We start from the raw sequence: 18,516 nt of genomic DNA on the forward strand, positions 1-18,516 counted from the left end.
ACTCTATTCATATGTTAATCAGTGCCACCAGCTGCAGGGCTGGATAAAAAAGCAGGGCGGATTCTTGGAGCCTTTGTTAGTTAATCAGGCTGGCCATGGCAGGGGGAAGCTTGGCCCTCCCCATTCCCGGAGAGGATGTAGTGCACTCCTTGCTGTCACATTCCAACTAAATATGACACGGCAGACTGTGCCTGTAGGCTGTGTTTTTGTTGTGGTGTGAGCATAGGGAAATGTGTGTGGATTAGCCCCACACGTGTTCATGGGGTTGGTCTACCATTCCATTTAATTAAAAATGACAAAAAAGCCCAGGCGAGCGCACACCCACCTTGAGGATGGTCGAATTCCTCACAGTCTTCTCCAAGCAGAAATGTCTCTACCTCTGAATCCAGGTATTTAGGCTTCTACGGCTTCTGGAGCAAGTGCTCAAATTCATACAGGTAACATTACCTACACCACTCCCATCCTTGCATTACAGGCTTCACAGTGAACCAAACCCTTCCCTGCAGTCAAAGCTAGTTGAAGTCTTTCAAGAGTCACGTACCCCAGAACTGATTTCAATTTAAAGTTCCAGGATCCAACTATTCTGTGTTCATACTAATCAGACATAGCTATCTGGAGACCATTGTTCAGCTCTGCCTGATGAGTACTGACGCGGAATAGTTATCCTTAGGAATAACTACGTGGAAATCCTTACGGTTCTATTTCTCTGGGTTTTCTAAATTCACAGTAAACGACCTGACCCCAATAATACCTCCTTCCACCATCTGCGCCTTCAATAGGTCCAACCTGACCTGCTGGAACCTGCCTGCACTTACTGACCAGGTCCTGCTATTCATTCCCCTTATTAGTTGCTTTTCTACTTCTAACTGTTCTGCCTCCTACTGCTGTAGTCTTGTGCGGAGCAAAGCTCATCCTCTTCTACCTCCTCCTGGGTCTGGCTCTTGAAACACGTCCCCCAGTCTCTGATCCCCTTGGCACCTTGCCTGGAAGCTGGCTCTTACGTAGTGCTGTACTGTTACCCCTAGTCATTCCAATTACACCTTCTATACGCTTATCCTCTCCTCTGCGACTTTGCTGCCCTCTTCCTTAGTACCTCAGTCCCTACTACTTTGGCTTCCAGTTCTTGATGTTCCTTCCTTTGCCCTGTTACTCTCTCCCCCGATGTTACCTACTCTCACTTCCAGGCCCCGATGTTCTCACCTCCTCATGCAATCCTCTTTCTGATGTACCACTGCCTGTGTCACTTATTTTACTCTCACAATCTCTCTGTTTGCTCTTACTCGCTGATCTGACCACCTGATCCTTAAGCTTCTTAATTCCCACTAGCCCCTTCTGACAAATCTTGCCCTCTGTTTACTACCCCTTCCTTCCGCTCCCTAATTCCCACTTCCTCCTTCTGTCTCCTCTCAAGCTCTGATCTTGCCACCTCCTCCTTGACCCTCTCATCTTTCACCACCCCCTGCTGCTCTGCACTGCTGCCATCTCCTCCTGCTCTCCACTGCTGCACATCTCCAGCCTCTGGTCATTCCATTGTTCTCCAACCTTCTCAAAACACAAGCCTCCTGCCACATATACGCTCAGCAACTGGATGAGGGTGCATTCATACAGGGCTCCCTCCAGCCCCTGGCAAGTGGCTGCCCCTCTCTGACCACTAATTAAGCGAGGGCTGGGAAATGATGTGATCACTAAATGGTTCTGGGTCTCCTTAGGGGGTTGGGCCAAGTCTGTAAGTGGCCTGCCGGCCACCTTGGCAGCTATGAATCCCTCTGTGTCCCTCGCCATGTGCTGTCTGTGCTGTGCTTGGATATTCTGCTTTCACGGTGTGAATTCAGTTCTAAAAACACACGGGTTCGTATCTTTTCCCACTCTTTGGTTTGCTGAATAGTGCAAGTGATCAGAAAGGATTCTACATTGTAACCTCGGTAGTGAAACACTTTTCCCGGGAGACTATTTCTCTTTAACTTTATGTTCCCTCTGATACAGTCCCCGACAGCAAAGATGGAGGCTTCCAACATTACCTTTTGGTACCCTCTGTCTCCTCAAATTTACTTTTGAAGCATTAAAAGGACTTGATGTTCTAGGCAAAGCTTTAACAATGTTGCAATGCACACTACTGGTGTCTACTAAATGAAAATGTGTCCCCTTAAAGGAAAATGCACGATGCCTACATTGGAGCTGGGGATTTGTGTACAGAGAGCTGGGGTGGGGGGGCATTTCAGTTGGGGATGGAGTGCCTTATCTGCAGGGTCTCACCAGGGGTAGGGCTTCCAGAACTAATCTGCCATGCTGGACTACTGGATTTGCGAGGGTCTAGACCCCCCGGACTGGCCTACAGTGATGCATTGACTGCCCATTGCCATGTGTTTGGGCAAAGGTAGAGTGACCACTGGCCCCTCCCCATAGCACCCCTGAGCCCAACACCCAATGGCATGATGTGGCTCGTGGGCCGCTGAATCGCCACCCCCCTGCTCCCCATAACCAGGCAGTGGACCAGCTCATGTTGGGCACAAAGGCCAAAAATAAACAATTGCAACAAGGTCTCTGCCCCGTGCAGTGGATCTTGTTCTCAGCATCTGCTGCACACAGCCGGCCCGAGTGGGGAGTCACAGAATGCTTGGTGGCTTTCTCCCCGGTGACCCACTTCACCTCACCCACCCTGTCCCTGCTCATGCCTCTGGCAGCTCTGAAGCAGCTGAACCCACTGCAAATCCGTGACTGGCCGCAAAGAGACCTGGGGCACCACCACCCTCCTATGGCAGCATTGGGCGCTCTCAGATCCTGTTCTGTGCATGTGTCAGGGCTAGGCATGCGCTGAAGTGCTCGGCACCAGCACCTGACCAATGCACAGCACACAGTGTATTCGGATAGAGGCTGTCAGTGTTTCGATTTTCAAACAATCCACATCCACATGCATGTGCATTCTTCAAGTAACGTGTGTTTATTTTGAGAGCAATTGTTAAACACACTTGCTCTCTGGTCCAATGTAAGTTGCGATGCACCAGGACCTGGGAATTGGGTGGGTGGGTGGGCCCCTTTTTGCCTCCAAGTGGCCCTTATTGGTCGTGTGCATCATTACAATTGTAAACCCTGAGGCCAGGTTAAGTAACTTTTCGAAGTTTGACGTTACTGTGCAGCTCTCATTGATCGGGAGGTTGCTGTACAATCTTAAATGTACACTATACCAAATCAGACAAGCTAGTGCACATCGGTTCCTTGAAGTTAAACTATCAAATTACTTATGCAATGCAATTAAACAAAGGGGAGATATTAAATACAACGTGGTTTAGTTAAATGCAATAGCAATCATGATGCAATACAAAAAAAAGCATTACAATTCATAACACTTCTCCGGTACATGAGTTAGCCAACCATTCCAATATTTAATCCATGCCCTGATGGCAACGAAAAGTGGGACCAGCTGTTCACGTTCGTGGTATGAGGTGCAGCAATGAACAAACCGCCCAAAAAAAGACTGATATATGGACTTGATTTATGGGAGGAACTATGGGGTTGCATGGAATTGGAGAATCTTGGTTGCGTTCACTATCCCGCCTTGTTGGACCCTTCATCCCCCTTTCCTCGTGTGCTTGGGATGTGGACAGCGGATCTGGAGAAAGCTTCCCTGGCCATATGAAAGTAAGAAAATGTGAAGTCACTTATAGACACCTACCCACCGATGAAAACAAAATAAACCTCATCAACATCTCAACCCTATACAACAAAGAAATAATACATACCAAACAGGAAACTTATAACGGGATTCTTCAAGCAAACTCAAGTACAAAGGAACTCTTTGTAATCTTAAAAGAACTGGAAGCCCCTTACCCGTGGCAGACAACTGCGTGAAGGACAAACTCTGGTGCTCTAATACACAGAATGCCTTAACTAACAAAATCTCCCTTCTCCAGAACAAGATTGCCGAAATAAAAGCAAACTTACATAATTCAGACGGTTCCATGTGTTAATATCCCCGCAAAAATATCGCGATACAAAAATATCGCCATATTTTTGCTGCAATATTGACCGATGGACTCTGCGGGGGACACCACCGCAACTCCCGCATTGTTTTAAAATGTGCGGGAGACACCCCTGCAACCCCTGCTCCCGCAAATTATCACCCCCAAAAATATTGCCTATGGCGAGACAAACGCTCATATGTACAGCAATATTTTTGGTGGGGATATTTTGTAGGGATACCATTCAGACACACCTGCCAGTACTCCCACACGCTCTACTAAACCGTCACAATGCTTCAGCTTCTCAAGAGTCTCAATCCTTCCTTGAGGTTGAAAAAACCATCCTGTCCCTTAAACCTTCAAACTGTTAAGGAGACAAGTGCCCAGCCCAAATTATCAAAGGTGCCGCGGGAGACCTCGCACCCTTCATAACCAAGCTAATTAATGCATCCTTCTCATCTGGCACCATCGCCAACAATTTGAAGGAGTCTTGGGTCCTTCCCCCTCCTCAAAAAACAATCACTAGGCCCATCCATCCCTACCAAGTATAGGCCCATCACAACAGTGCCTTTCTTACTTAAAATTTTAGACCGGGTGGGCTATCTCCAGATACAGGATTATTTAGAGTCCAATCAGCTTCTGGGAATCCGCCAATCCGGATTCAGGCCCCTACACGGCACTGAAACTGCACTGATTGATCTCAAAACCAAGATCCATGAACATAGGGACAGGGGGCACACAAAGCTTTGCTACTTCTCCTGGATCTTTCGGCCGCCCTTGATCTGGTGGATCATAAAGTTTTGTGCAATCACCTTGCCTCTGCAGCTCACTTTTCACAGGATGCCATAGCATGGATCCAATCCTTTCTGAGCAACAGGACCATGAGAGTCTTCTCGCCATCAGCGGCGGCAGACCCCATTCTTATTACATGTGGTGTGCCACAGGATTCCTGTGTCTCACCCACAATGTACGATCTATTTAGTAAGCCCCTATTCGATGATCTGGACCTTCTCGGTGTCACCTACACAAATTATGCAGATGATACCCAGATTCTAATACTACTTACTGGGGATTATGACAAGGATGTGGCCTTAGTAAATAAAATCTCTCATCATCCAGGCATGGATGGCCGCCCACGGTCTATGCCTGAATGATGACAAAACTGGGCTGCTCATTCTGAGGACTGCATTCAACCTTAATAAACTCAACTACAAATACACCTCTTTTAACATCAATGGCAACTGATTAAAGTTGCTAAAGAAGTAAAAACTTTAGGCTTTTACCTTGACTCCACCCTCACTTTTTCCAAACAGGTCAATGCCATGGCCTCGGCTTCTGCATACACATGCAAGTTGATCAGAGCCGGCAAACCTTTCCTATCCACGGATAGCTGCACCATACTGGCCCGAGCCCTAATTTTGTCCAAGTTGGACTACTGTAATTCCCTGTACTTGGGCGCTAGCAAGCACATTGTTAACAAGATCCAAATTCTCCAGAACAATGCACTAATAACGGCACAGGGCATTGCCAGAAAAGAGCATATTTCATAGGCTAGGAGACAGAACAAATGGCTGTCCACCAGAGACAGAATCCTGCTTATAACTGCCTTGTTAACCCATAAATGCCTGAACAACGCTGCACCTCGCTACCTTGTGGAGAGAATTAACAGAAAAACTTCTAGCCGTCCCACCAGGACTGCTAACGCAGACTGTCTTGTCGTACCTAGGTTCAAATTGACAAAAGCCAGGGGGAGCAGTTTCCCTGTCAAAGCAGCACAGTTATGGAACTTCCCCCCCCCCCCCCCTCCTTGAGGGCGGACCAAACCTTTCTGAACTTTAGACATAACACCATTAAATCTAAATTACCCAGTGACCGACTTTCTTTTTAATGCCTCACAGTATTAGCCTGTAGATCCAATTGTATATAGATTGTGCAAAGTTAATATATGTTGAACTTGAGTGTAATTATACACTGTTCTTTTCTATTTGTATGTATATATCTGGCATACAGCTTCCTAATTGCATTTCATCTGTAACCCTGTACACTTCTCAAGTAACTTGTGTAACCATAAGTTGAAAGTATTCATGTTTCCTCCTGTTCCATTGCGGCCTGATACCCCGGGGTCCGGCGCGCATTACAAATAAATAAACAAACATATCGGTGTGCTAATAAGGACGCCAATGCATATAACCACCTCCAGAGAGCGCTGACTACTTACCTTCCCAACTCTCATTGTCCATTGAAGACAGGAAGATTTTTAGCAGAGCTGTCTCTCACCTCGGACACGCTTGCTTTTTGAATGGAAATTCCTCTTTCCTCCTCTTTTGCTTCCTAGTCTTTGTAATAAAAAGAGCAGGTTTCCTGAAGTGTTAGTATTGTTCCGCAGGCGTAAAAGGAACACACACGCCATTTTGAGAAGTTGTTTTGCACGAAGTTCCAACTTGTTTCCATCTGACTGAAGTACAATCAACAAGCCTACTCCTTTTGTCCTTGCACCATACAAATGGTGATGTCATGACCACCAGGATTGGACTGGGACCATTTTGCAAAGGAATAATCTTTTTTTATAAATAGCAGAGCCACGTCCCTTTGACTACCCCGACTGTGCTCCACCCTCTGCCTTTCAGTCCTTTTTTCATTACTCTAAGGGACTGGATCCTTTCAAACTTGATTTTTCCCCCGGTTTCATTTTCTTCTTGATACACGTGGGCCCTGCGAGTGCCAATTTCCCGAATAGAATCCCTACAGCTGTCTGGAGTGTGATGTCCTGCAGCAGGTATGGATGCTTTGCTTGGTCTATGACAAGCTCCTCGATCGCTTTCCACCGTACTACTCCACAGAACATCCAGGACTTTGTCCTTCTGAGGAAGAAACCATTTCAGCGGATAGGACCACTTTTCTTGTGAATGCATTCCTGATCTTGTGAAATACCTCAGAGGCAGTCTTCTCCAGATAGATTTCTACGGCCACCAGGCAGCACTGTAAAACTCAGAGGATGGCTCCTGGGCAGGGCCGGCTTTAGGCCCGGCCGACATGAGCCCACTGCCACACCAGCTCGGGGGAGTCTTTCAACGGCTACCCCAAGCTGGCGTGGTGGGTGAAGGCACGGCAGGCACACTATTGTAATGAAATATTGCACCTGACTGATGACCTCCCATGGGTTTGAAACATGGCTGGACTTGCTTGTGGTGTCGTCCAGAAAGATTTGGGGTGAGACAAAGACTTATTTGCACGTGGTCTTTCCTCTTCTGTAATTGCTTGGCAGGCTGAACATCAATGGACTGGAAGGTTGCCCAGAGCTGTGCCTGTGGTTGATTGATTCAAAACATTCCAACCGTCATCTTCTGGCTCTGCTCAGATTTACAATCCATGCCAGTAATGTAAATCACCTTCATTATGTTGCTGCCACAATCTATGCTAGTATGCTGACTGTAAATCACTTTCATGAAGTTGCTGTCACAATCTATGCTAGTATGCCGACTGTAAATCACTTTCATGACGTTGTGCCACCAATCAACACCAAAATGGCCAATATGGCACTTTGTTGGGTTCTACGTGATTTCGCCGAATGAAATGTCGTCGTGGGACATTTCATCGCTGAAATCTCATCGCCAGAAACCCTGTATTTTTTATTTTTTATTTCTGGGGGTGGGTTCCCCCACCCCAGACCCCCCCTACTTTAATAATCAAAACACCCCCCAAAAAATATTTTTTTTAAAGAAAGGGTTTCTGGCAATGAGAATTCCGGCGATGAAATGTCCCACGATGACATTTCATTCGGCGAAATGCGTGTATACCCTTTGTTGACTACTTTACACAAACAAAATAAACAATCACGGTCAAGATAAATATGACATAGCCCCAAACACATTCATGTCTTCAGCAACAACACCAAGGGCCTTTCAAACTTTTCAATTGAAATGGGCCTCAACCCTCTGATGGCCTCAAACAGCTGGTCCCATGATAGTAGTATTCTCACCAAGCAAAATTATTTTTTAGTTCAGTGCAATAAATGTGCACTTTGAAGCATGCCCATTACCGGCTGCCTTTGCTGGTGCCCTCTGGCTGTCACCTTTATTGAGCCTCTTGAAGTAACCACAAGCATTCATATCACCAAAATGGCCTTTTATTTTGGTTTCCACTGAATCTGCATCATGCTGACAGAGAGCTTAATCCATTTTCAGTGGACACACAGGGGGTCATTTTCAATTGAGGGTAGTGCAAAATGAAAGTGTAAAAATACCTTTACGATTTAATATTGTGTTCATTTCATTTCTGTGACTGTACAATGTGTGGGAGGGAAGCCATGCAGAATTGCCATCTATGCTTTGCTCTCCTCCTCCTTTGAGGAGCCCCCGGTTTTACACCTGCATAAGATTTTCAATCGGGTGTAAAACCAAAGAATTCCTATGAAATACACCTTGCATTTACACCTGGTAAATAGCAGGTGGATTCTATAGGAATCAATTCTAAAACACCACCTGCAAAGCATAATTTGCAGGTAGCGTTTTATATCTCACCAAGCAGAGAGTGAAGTGAAAAGAAGTGGCAATTTTGCCTTGCATTGGTGGTCCCCTGCATGCATTTGTCAAATACTTTAAAATGACCCCCATATTGTTTTCGCACCCAGTTTGTGGTCAGTCTGACAATATTATGCAGCCATTAACCCCCTGCCTGCATTCCTTTATCCCTCCATGTCTAATGTTTGCACTATGAAAATGCCCCCGACTGTTTTCCAAGCTGTAGGTAAGGGGCATCCCAAACATTTTAATATGGGCCCCTTCACAACCTAAATGTGCATTTAAAAGGAGTAAGAACCTTAAGTAATTGACAACAAGAAATTATATCCTTACTAAATTAAACCAAACCACACTTACGGAACAATGGGGCCTTCCTAAGCCGGTATGGACTGGACATAGCCCGTGTGGACTATGTAGCTGCTGTGCCCAGACTAAAAGAACCAAACAGATTGATCTAGGACTACCAACATTGTGGGAACAAAGGTCCTTGAGTAACTGTAACTCCGCAATGGTTGTATATGCAATCTGGTGTCCATGCGACAGACTATACATCAGCAAAACAGAAAGAAAAGTTAAGATCAGAATTGGAGAGCATAAGAGCTGTATAAGAAATAATACTCCAAATGCACCTCTAACAGGCCACTTTAATAGTGTGGGTCATAAGCCTGAAGAATTAAGATGGACTGTAGTAATGAAGATTGGTCACTCTGATAACACCAGCAATAGTAAACATATACTTAGCATACAAGAGCAAAAAATGATTTTTCTTACAAAAAGTCACCTGATGGGCTTAACGACGGGATTGATTGGAGTGTGTTTATAACCTGATGAGGTGAGATAATACTTTAATCCACTACTACTGTTCACTATGAGATTCTCTATCTTAAATAGTGCATCCTTAGTGACATTTATTTGTTTAATTGCCATTCTAATTCCTTTAGATACGCCTTACAGTTATTCCTCTGTACCTTGTTCCCCCTCCTCCTCTTTGCTTGCTTGTACGCCATACTTATTTTGCCATTTTAGTGAGGAAGATTAGAAGAGGATAATAGTTTTAGTTCGTGTATCTATAGATGCCCTTCGCGACTTCACAATAATTTACTTGCATGGGTTGTTTTGTATGCATCGTTCAGTTATGCCACTGAGTTAGTAATAGCACCCCTGTTTTACTGATATCTACTAACTGTCAGTCTAATACAATTAGACCATTCGAATATAGCGGGCCGCCACAAAACAGATTGTTTAATCTTTGAGTCCCTCCTCTATCTCGATAGCCTGACGTACTAAGCGTGTAAGCGTAGTTTCACTATACGCATCTCATTATCTATGCTATCACCTTAGCGTTCCGACCCCTGTTGGAGAGTTTACATTCAAGATACAATCTTGCGTGGCTCCCCTGAGGACTGTATTAACACGGTAAGTGGTTGTGGACTTTGAGACTTTTACATCCGGTCAACACGATTATGGTCACTTATCTATACCGTGTCTCTCTAACATACTACACATTATATGCCATCCTAACACACGCTCATGATGAGATTGACGCTACGTACATCGCAACTCTCATCTGCTAGCTCATACCTAACTGTGTTGTACCTTTGCGACTAGACATATATATATTTTTCTAATCAACTCTATTATGTCCATTACGCGACCTATCGGTCTAGTAACCCCAGCTCTTACTGTTAACTATTTCCCTCCGGTACTTTACGCTATGATCATTCCGACAAATGTATTGGGCCGTATGCAACATTCACATTCACGGGCATGTGGCTGTTGGATGCTCTTCCCCTCCTCCATGCCGACTCACCGTACAGCAATCATTCTAATATACCCATTGCTGCACGCTGTACATATTTAGTACATGACTCTGATGGCACTTATGTATACAATATGTTCAATATGTGGACACTTATTCCCCATGTGGCTAATTAGTGTGTGTCTGTTTTCTGCAGGTTTACCTAAAGCCTTTCAACTTAATTAATCAATCTTTGAACATGACGTTATACAGAATTGCAGTAAGTTGAATACACTAATTACCATGAAGTGTAATTATCTACCTCTAATTTGAATTGAATCCTCTAAAAGTTTCCAGGGGTTTTTTCCATTTTTGATGACTGGACCCTTTTATGTCCCCTTTTCTATGTCCATAGGGATAAAGGTGACTGCTATGTAGTACTCCTTATCAGCCACCCAGGACGCTTCACCTAAACCGAATTATGGTAAGCAGCAAGGTTACACCATGAATATTTACTATTGTGGGTAATTAGATTGGTGACCATTAATAATTAGGTCCCTCTCTTGTGTCTTTGTATATAGGTCTGGTTTGGACGCTCATACTCTACTGATCAGAGAAGAGTACTTGGAACGAGTTACACTGCAACCGTTCCGTTGGGGAGATGCACCTTCTATGTCACTCGCCATTGAAACATCTGACACCCTGTTACCTGTAATTGGGTGTATTTGGAACCACTAATCTGGTGACCCTTGTTGGGTCCATACCTTGGAAACACTATACCCTTGAAGAAGTTCCTGAATTAAAACCAATAATTGTAGGAACGAAACATGTAGGATTCATGTCAACACTAATATTAAGTGTTTTGAATGAGATCAATACCCTTACACGTTGCTAATAGGGCAGTATGAAACGAAAACACCAACCATAGAGTCACTTGATGATCTGATACTCTATCATTTGGTTTCCTTTTTTCACTGATGTGGTTTTTAAATGTGGTTATTAGGATTTTGATTCAAGAAATAATATTGTTGTACCAAATGATGTTTACCTTGAGTGTGTTGTAAATAGGTGTTTTTCATTTGTACTACTTTTGCACTTTGCACAAGGTAGACTCTCTTGAGGCTTCTACCATTATATGGAAGCTATTGCACATGTCACTTTGGGATATTTTAGATGGTTTTTTATGAAGTTTTATTAAATTGTCTTTTATAATTGTGTAGTAAAGGTATTCATGTTTGACCAATTGTAAGTGTGCTCTGGTTGAATTCTCTATGCACACCCTTACTAGTGTATATGATGTTGAGTGAGCTAAAGTGACTTATACCCTATAAGTCTAGTAAGTTACCTTACCCAGCCCTACGAAACAGGGAGTTTGTTTTTTCATAAGTATCAGGTTTACTCCCTCCTCTCTGATACCCGCTACCCCTCATGTTCTGAATCAACCCCTACAAAACCTGACACATCTTAAGCCAGCCCCACATACATGTAAACTGATCTTGTGTGCTAATACACACACAGACAAGCCAACGTTATCTATTCCATTTTAGAAACACTGGTCAAGTCCTAGTTTTAACTTTGCATTCTGGAGTTTATAATGGGAAAATCCAGTATTTCAAGTCCCAAAATTCAAAGTTTAAACCTACGACATAACTAGTGACTCCCAAATGGAATGGGTTATGTTGGCAAGTACACATACACACAAACATATACACCCTCATAGGCACATTAAAACCCTTACACACACACTGCAATATTGTCAAACATGCATGCATATAAACATTTTTGGTTGTTTTACTTACATTCATGTGTATACGTTGCTGTTGTAGGGTTCGGGCCTCTGGTGACCCTCGACTCACATTTGAGATTTGCACATGTTTTGGTTGATTTTCTAAAGCAATTTGGGCTTGTTTAATTCTTTTACAGGGGATTTCTCCAAAGTGTCCTAGAAATAGTCCTAAAATATGTCTAGGCACACAACGGTGAAACTGTCAGGATCTTGCTATTGTAGCAGGGGCTCCTAGCCATAACCGTGTGACTGGCCAATGACACGGGGTGCCCCTCACATCGCGGGGCTGCACGGCCCTCTGCTGCACTAGTTAGTAACAAGGCGTATTAAAAGCACTGAACGTTTATAAACACAGGAAAAACAGTACATATGAAAGGCCCAGATTAGATACAGTTTCAGACTGAAATCTTTCCAACACAGAGGGTCCGATGTAGTTTAAATATTCAGATTTTCTTCACAGATTGTTCTTTAGTTGATAGGCAGCATACAGGCCAACAAGCAGAAAGAACAACAATGGGGAGTAATACAATGTAGCATTGGCCCAAATCCATGTGGCTGCTACCAGACAGTTTTGCCTAATGGTTTCTTAGGAACATATGGCTTCCGAAAAGCAGTTAGGCCTTGCGGTTACTACCCTTTCGTAATATTGGTTCAGCCAGCATAGCTTTTGCGGATAACGTATGAAAAGTAGAATAACAGCAGCTAAATAGCAGATAAGGCAAAAGTAGAAAACAGGATGCTGCAGCGTCAGGTTGCTGGGGCTGGCAAGAACGGCCATGCCTGAAGGGTGTGTGCACTGTACCAAAATGGGTGACACAGAATGGGCCTTGGGAAGCATATTATTATTCTGCCACCACACCTTAAACTGAGATTGCATCTGAATGTGCCAAAGATATAACTGGAACCTCACCAATGTCTGCATTGTTTAAGACAATCCTTACTATCAAACTTTGCACTCAAAGGGCATGCCAGTGTTTTTTCAAAGCAGTCTTCTGAGAGTTAACAGCTTAATTGAAGGTGTAAACTCACCATTGGGGTAATTAAAATGTCTTACCCAGGCCCGCCTTCTGCCGCCCGTTTTATAAGCACTGAAGTCCTGTTAAAAACATCCATTGACAGAGCTAACAGTTTTGACTTCTGTATAAGTATTAGGCATTTGCCAGACACTGCTATTAGATTCCCAGATACTCGCACCATTTTGCACCTGCTACCATCAATGGGCAATTAATACCACTGACAGTTTTTAATAAATGCCTTTTCTGCCTTGGTGGACCATGTAGAGGCTCAGAAGTCAAAACAATGGTACGGTTCTGTGGGAGTTTCACAATAAAAGTATAGCCCATTACCGGCAGTGACCAGTCATTGAAAAACGTCTTTGTTTTGAGGTTTCATTACCCGCCGAATCACATTAATTCGGGCTTTGGACAAGTGTCTCTCGTCAGCGGAAGATCATGTCCAAGATAATGGACTCTGGTTTAACACAATTGAAGCTGTTATTTCAAGGTTTGATGAGCAGCTTCTCGCAAAGGGGATACCAATAGAAGGTTGCCAACAAACTGGACCAGAACAGATCTCCCTTTGAAAACAAGTGTCAAGATTTTGTTTTGAAATCTGGGTAAAAAGTTGGTCTCTCAACATACCGCTGTGGAAGTTTTGTGAATTTGAATTGCAGATTTTTATATGTACACGCAAATAAATATGGACAAGCAGGATGGACAGCTATAGCGAAGATGCTGAACACAAAACCAATACTATAAAATGTTTTGCAGTTGAGGAAATGAAAGATAAATTAATTGCAGGATTAGGAACGACAGGGAAAGGGGGCAACACAGTTGCATTAACAGCACAGACGTCCTGCACAAATCAATACGTTCCCTTACCACATTTTTTTCACAGGTAAAATATCTATATTTTTAATGTCCGAGTAGGGACAATAATTTCTTGCTGAGGTGTAAAGACTCAATGACGGTCTTTATTTTCTTTACCCCCTCCTTTGATATGGGATACTGTTGGATAGACGGGAGAAGTTTGGCTGTGCTCAGGGTAATGCGCACAGGTTCCCCATTCAAAATGCATCCAGCTTTAATTGCATGCATGTACCATAATTGCAGAGGAACTTGGTCTAACAGTTTCTGTTGCAATAAGCTAGTGTCATCCTGTGGTTTGTCCATTAGATTTGGAGACAATTCCGAATCAGTAAAATATTCCAATTCTCATTGTACCAGGAAATCTGGGTGAATACCATCAGAAAAACATTAAATTGGGCAACCCATTTTATGCAGCATAGCTAATCCGGAAAAATTTGCAGGCGTAGACAGATCAACTAATAAGACATGGTGCTCAAAAAAAGGGACAGTGTTGGGTAAAGGTTTAACGTTCAATACCCACCACTTCACATAAGCGAGAAGCATGTGAAAATTAAGAAGCTTTCAGAATTCAGCGAGACACTCCAGTAAAAAAACCATCAGTCGCCTGCAGGTGGTACAAAACGGAGCAGTTAGAGTGGTATCTGGCCTTGCTTATAGGGCTCACATCTCGGAGGCACGGCAAGCACTGCATTGGCTGCCTGTGGACTCAAGAATTTCCTTTAGACTTATGGTCATCACATTTAAATGCCTCAGGGGCAAGATGCCCTTCTATCTACAAAGACATATAGGAATAAAATCCTCGGCCAGAAATCTTCGATCTAACAATCAGAATCTGCTCCATCAGCCCAGAGTGAAAACCAAAAAAGCACAATGTGGTGCCTTTGCATTTGCAGCGCCGACTTTTTGGAACACGCTGCCGGATCATTTGAGAAATTCAGCAGTGTTGAGCATCTTTAAGAAGGGCCTTAAAACATTTCTCTTCAAATAGTCGTTTTTTCTGCAATCTCTCCTCTATGAACTCTATGATCTCTCCGTCTTGATCCTCTTTTTGTGTCTGTCTGCGCCCTCACACCTATGGGTCTACGGTTGCGCATTATAAATATAATAAAGTAAAGTAAAGTATCAAGCAGGCATGAAGCACTTGTCCCAGTAACAGAGCACTACACATAAGCATCCGAAGAATCAAGTGGAAACAGTGAAGCGATAATGTCACTGACTCCCGGGGCTGTGCTATTGTGCATTGTACGAAGCAAGAGGTGGAACTTGTGGAAATGACCTGGAAAAGGTTAAGGAGAAAGCTACCAACCAATTACTACTCCCTTAACACCGTCTGCGATTTTGGGCTGAAGCCCCATTAGGAATGTGCAGCACTGTTTCTGCCACTATGGGGTTACCCAAGTACTGATCAAAATATTGGTGCTCATTAAGAGTTGGGCGATATGTGGTAAAAGTGACAGTACCAGAATTACTGCCACTTTTACCTCACCGCTGAATTAGTGGTGGGTGCTTATTCTACCTGCAGAATTTCCGGCAACATATGGCAGAATTAGCTATGGCGCTAATCCGGCCAGTGGAAATACTGCCAAGATGCAAAATGGTATTTATGCCATATTACAAGTTGCAATGCTGCTGAAAATGGGCGATAATTCCACCAAAAACACAGTGGAGTTACCTCCACCCAAAAAGTGCAAGTAAATGCATGTGGAGAATGAAAATCAAGTCACAGGTGCACCCAATCCACCCTGAAAGAGTGCATACAGCCCACACCTGACCCAAACACGCTTTTTAACACCCTGCTTCTACTAGCAGTTACGAACTGGGACATGAACATCTCCTGCTCTACATTGAAGTGCAGAGGCAGGAACACTACCACAGAGCACATGGAGCAGAGAGGAGGAGGAGACACCATGCAAGGCGAGCGCCCGGTCCCCAGATCAGCCCTCACCCGGGGCATTAACTGATGTCCAGCCTGTACCAGCTGAACAGAGAGATCATTGCAGAGCTACTATGCCCGATCCATGACATCCACAGCAAGATCAACATCAGAACTGCCTTACCGACACTGCTGAAGCTTGTGTCAGTGCTTCATTGACTTGCAACTGGCACCTACCAGTGAACTGTGGGCATGCTGCATCGCAGATCTCAGCCCACATTTTCAGTTGGGCTTGGACAGGTGCTGGAAGCTTTCCTGCGTCATGTATCCAGGAACATCTCCCTGTCCACCACATGGGCACAGAAAAATGGCACAAATGCATGTTTTTTCACAGCAACCCAACTGCCCAAATGTAATTGCCCCTTAGACTAGACTGCATCTATGTGGCATGTGTTGCCCCTCAGGCATGCCACAGTATGCTGACCTCATGATCACACACTTCTGCACCTGCTTTCCTGGTTCCACCCATGATGCCATGGTCCTGCGGTACCACTTCTGATCAATGCATTCCGTGTCAAGGCTCTGTACGTGCAAAACCTGATCTTGCACCCTGCCCATCACATCCGCAAACCCACAGGGCTAGGCCCTACAGGACAATGCAGTAGCATGTAAGTAATACACAAACAGAGGACTTCAGAAACCACAATGCATAGGGAGCACATACCTACACAGCCAATGCCACAGTTCAACACTGCACAATGACAATGCAACACTGGCAGACTGTGATGGCATGTAACATGCGAACCATGTGTGTGAAACCATGATGGAAGGAACAGAGTAACTGCAAACGTGAACAAGAACGAATTATACATCAGGGCACATGCATGATAGCATCACACAGGCCCAAAACAGACAACATACGTAATTGCAAATCCAATGAAAGGTCATGTTTCTCACAACTGGTGTGTGTGAGCTGTGTACCTCAAAGTGACCATGCATATCTACCCCACTAGTATTTAACACTTTATTGGGGTGAAAAACCATGTAGTACAACATTGCACCAAACCATATGTAAGAGATTGTCCATCAACGTGCCATTTATTTATTTATTTATTTATTTATTTATTCGCATTTGTTAAGCGCACATACAGCCCATAGGGCATCGTGGCGCTTGTTACAGAGATGACTTGTTATACATACAAAGAAGTCATTACTTAGTTACAAGAGAGTAGTAAGGAGAAGATAGGAAAGGAAGAGGAGATGATGTTGTGCGACGAGCTAGTTGAACAAGGTGGTTTTCAGTTTTTTTCGGAAGGCAATGAGAGATGTTTCTGCTCTGAGTGTGCTAGGAAGTGCGTTCCAAAGCTTCAGTGCAATGTAAGGGAAGCTTATTCCACCTGCTCTGGCTCGTTTGATGCGTGGGACCCTAAGCTGGTTGGTGTGGCATTGTCTGGTTGGTCTAGTGGAGTGCGATCTGACTAGCGTGTCAGACAGGTAGGAAGGTGCAGATAGGTGAATACATTTATGTGCAGTGGTAAGTATTTTGAATGTGATGCGCTCTTTGACAGGTAGCCAGTGTGCTGCCTTTCTGGCTTGCGCGATGTGGCCCCGTTTAGGTATATTGAGGGCTGCTCTTAGTGCATTATTTTGTGTTGTTTGGAGTTTATTGAGATTAGTGATGGAAGTACCAGCCAGTAGTGCATTACAATAATCTATCTTGGCTCCTATGGTGGCTCTTGCAATAGATAAGCAATTATCTTTGGTTAGGAATGGTTTAATGGCATTAATGAGCTTAGTGCTCAGAGCGGAGGCAGAGACAATGGAGTTGACTTGCTTGTCCATGGATAGTGATGCGTCAATGTGGACTCCTAGTGTTTTTACAGAAGGTAGAACTGGGATGACACAATTGTCTATGCAGAAGTTTGTGTAGAGAGGGTCGAGATTCTTGAGAGTGGATTTTTGGCCAAGGATGAGGATTTCGGTCTTGTCACCGTTAAGACATAGGCCATTTGTGGCCATCCATGCTTGGATGGTGGCGTATATATTCTGGAGGGTGGTTGCGTCCTGGAGGTAGTGTCCTGTGAGCGGGAGGAGTACTTGGGTATCGTCAGCGTAGTTGGTGTATGTGATCCCAAGTGCGTCCAATTTGTCAAAGAGAGGTTTGGTGAAAAGATTATAGAGAATGGGAGCTGTACATGAACCCTGAGGGACTCCATACCTGATGGTGGTAGGCTCTGCGTTGGCTATATTGGAGAACACTTTCATCACTCTGCCTTTGAGGAAAGAGGTAATCCAATTTGTGGCTTGTTTGGAGAAATGAGCGGCCTGGGTTAGGTGGTTCGTGAGAATGGCATGATCGACTAAATCAAAAGCCGCTGAAAGGTCTAGGAGGAGCAGGAGGGCCGGCTTACCTTTATCTAGGATTAGGGTGATTTGATTCTTCAGATCTAGTAACGCAGTTTCAGTTCCATGACCTTTACGGAATCCGGACTGCCTTTTGCCTAGGACAGAGTTGTTTTCCAGGTAGGCCTGTATCTGCATATGTGCAGCTTTATCTAGGATTTTTAAGAGAAATGGAACCGTTGTAATGGGCCGGTAATTGTTAGGTTGGGCGGGGTCCAAGGTTGGTTTCTTTAAGAGCGGGCGTACCCACGCCTCTTTAAGGCTGTCCGGGACTTTACCCGCCTTGAATGAGGCATTAATGAAAGCTGTGATGATCGGTGCGAGGGGTGCAGCACACTGTTTGATTATGTTGGGGGGGCAAATGTCGCCTTT

This window comes from Ambystoma mexicanum, chromosome 2p, assembly GCF_040938575.1.
Source record: "Ambystoma mexicanum isolate Mex_15411 chromosome 2p, UKY_AmexF1_1, whole genome shotgun sequence".
NCBI classification, from domain to species: domain Eukaryota; kingdom Metazoa; phylum Chordata; class Amphibia; order Caudata; family Ambystomatidae; genus Ambystoma; species Ambystoma mexicanum.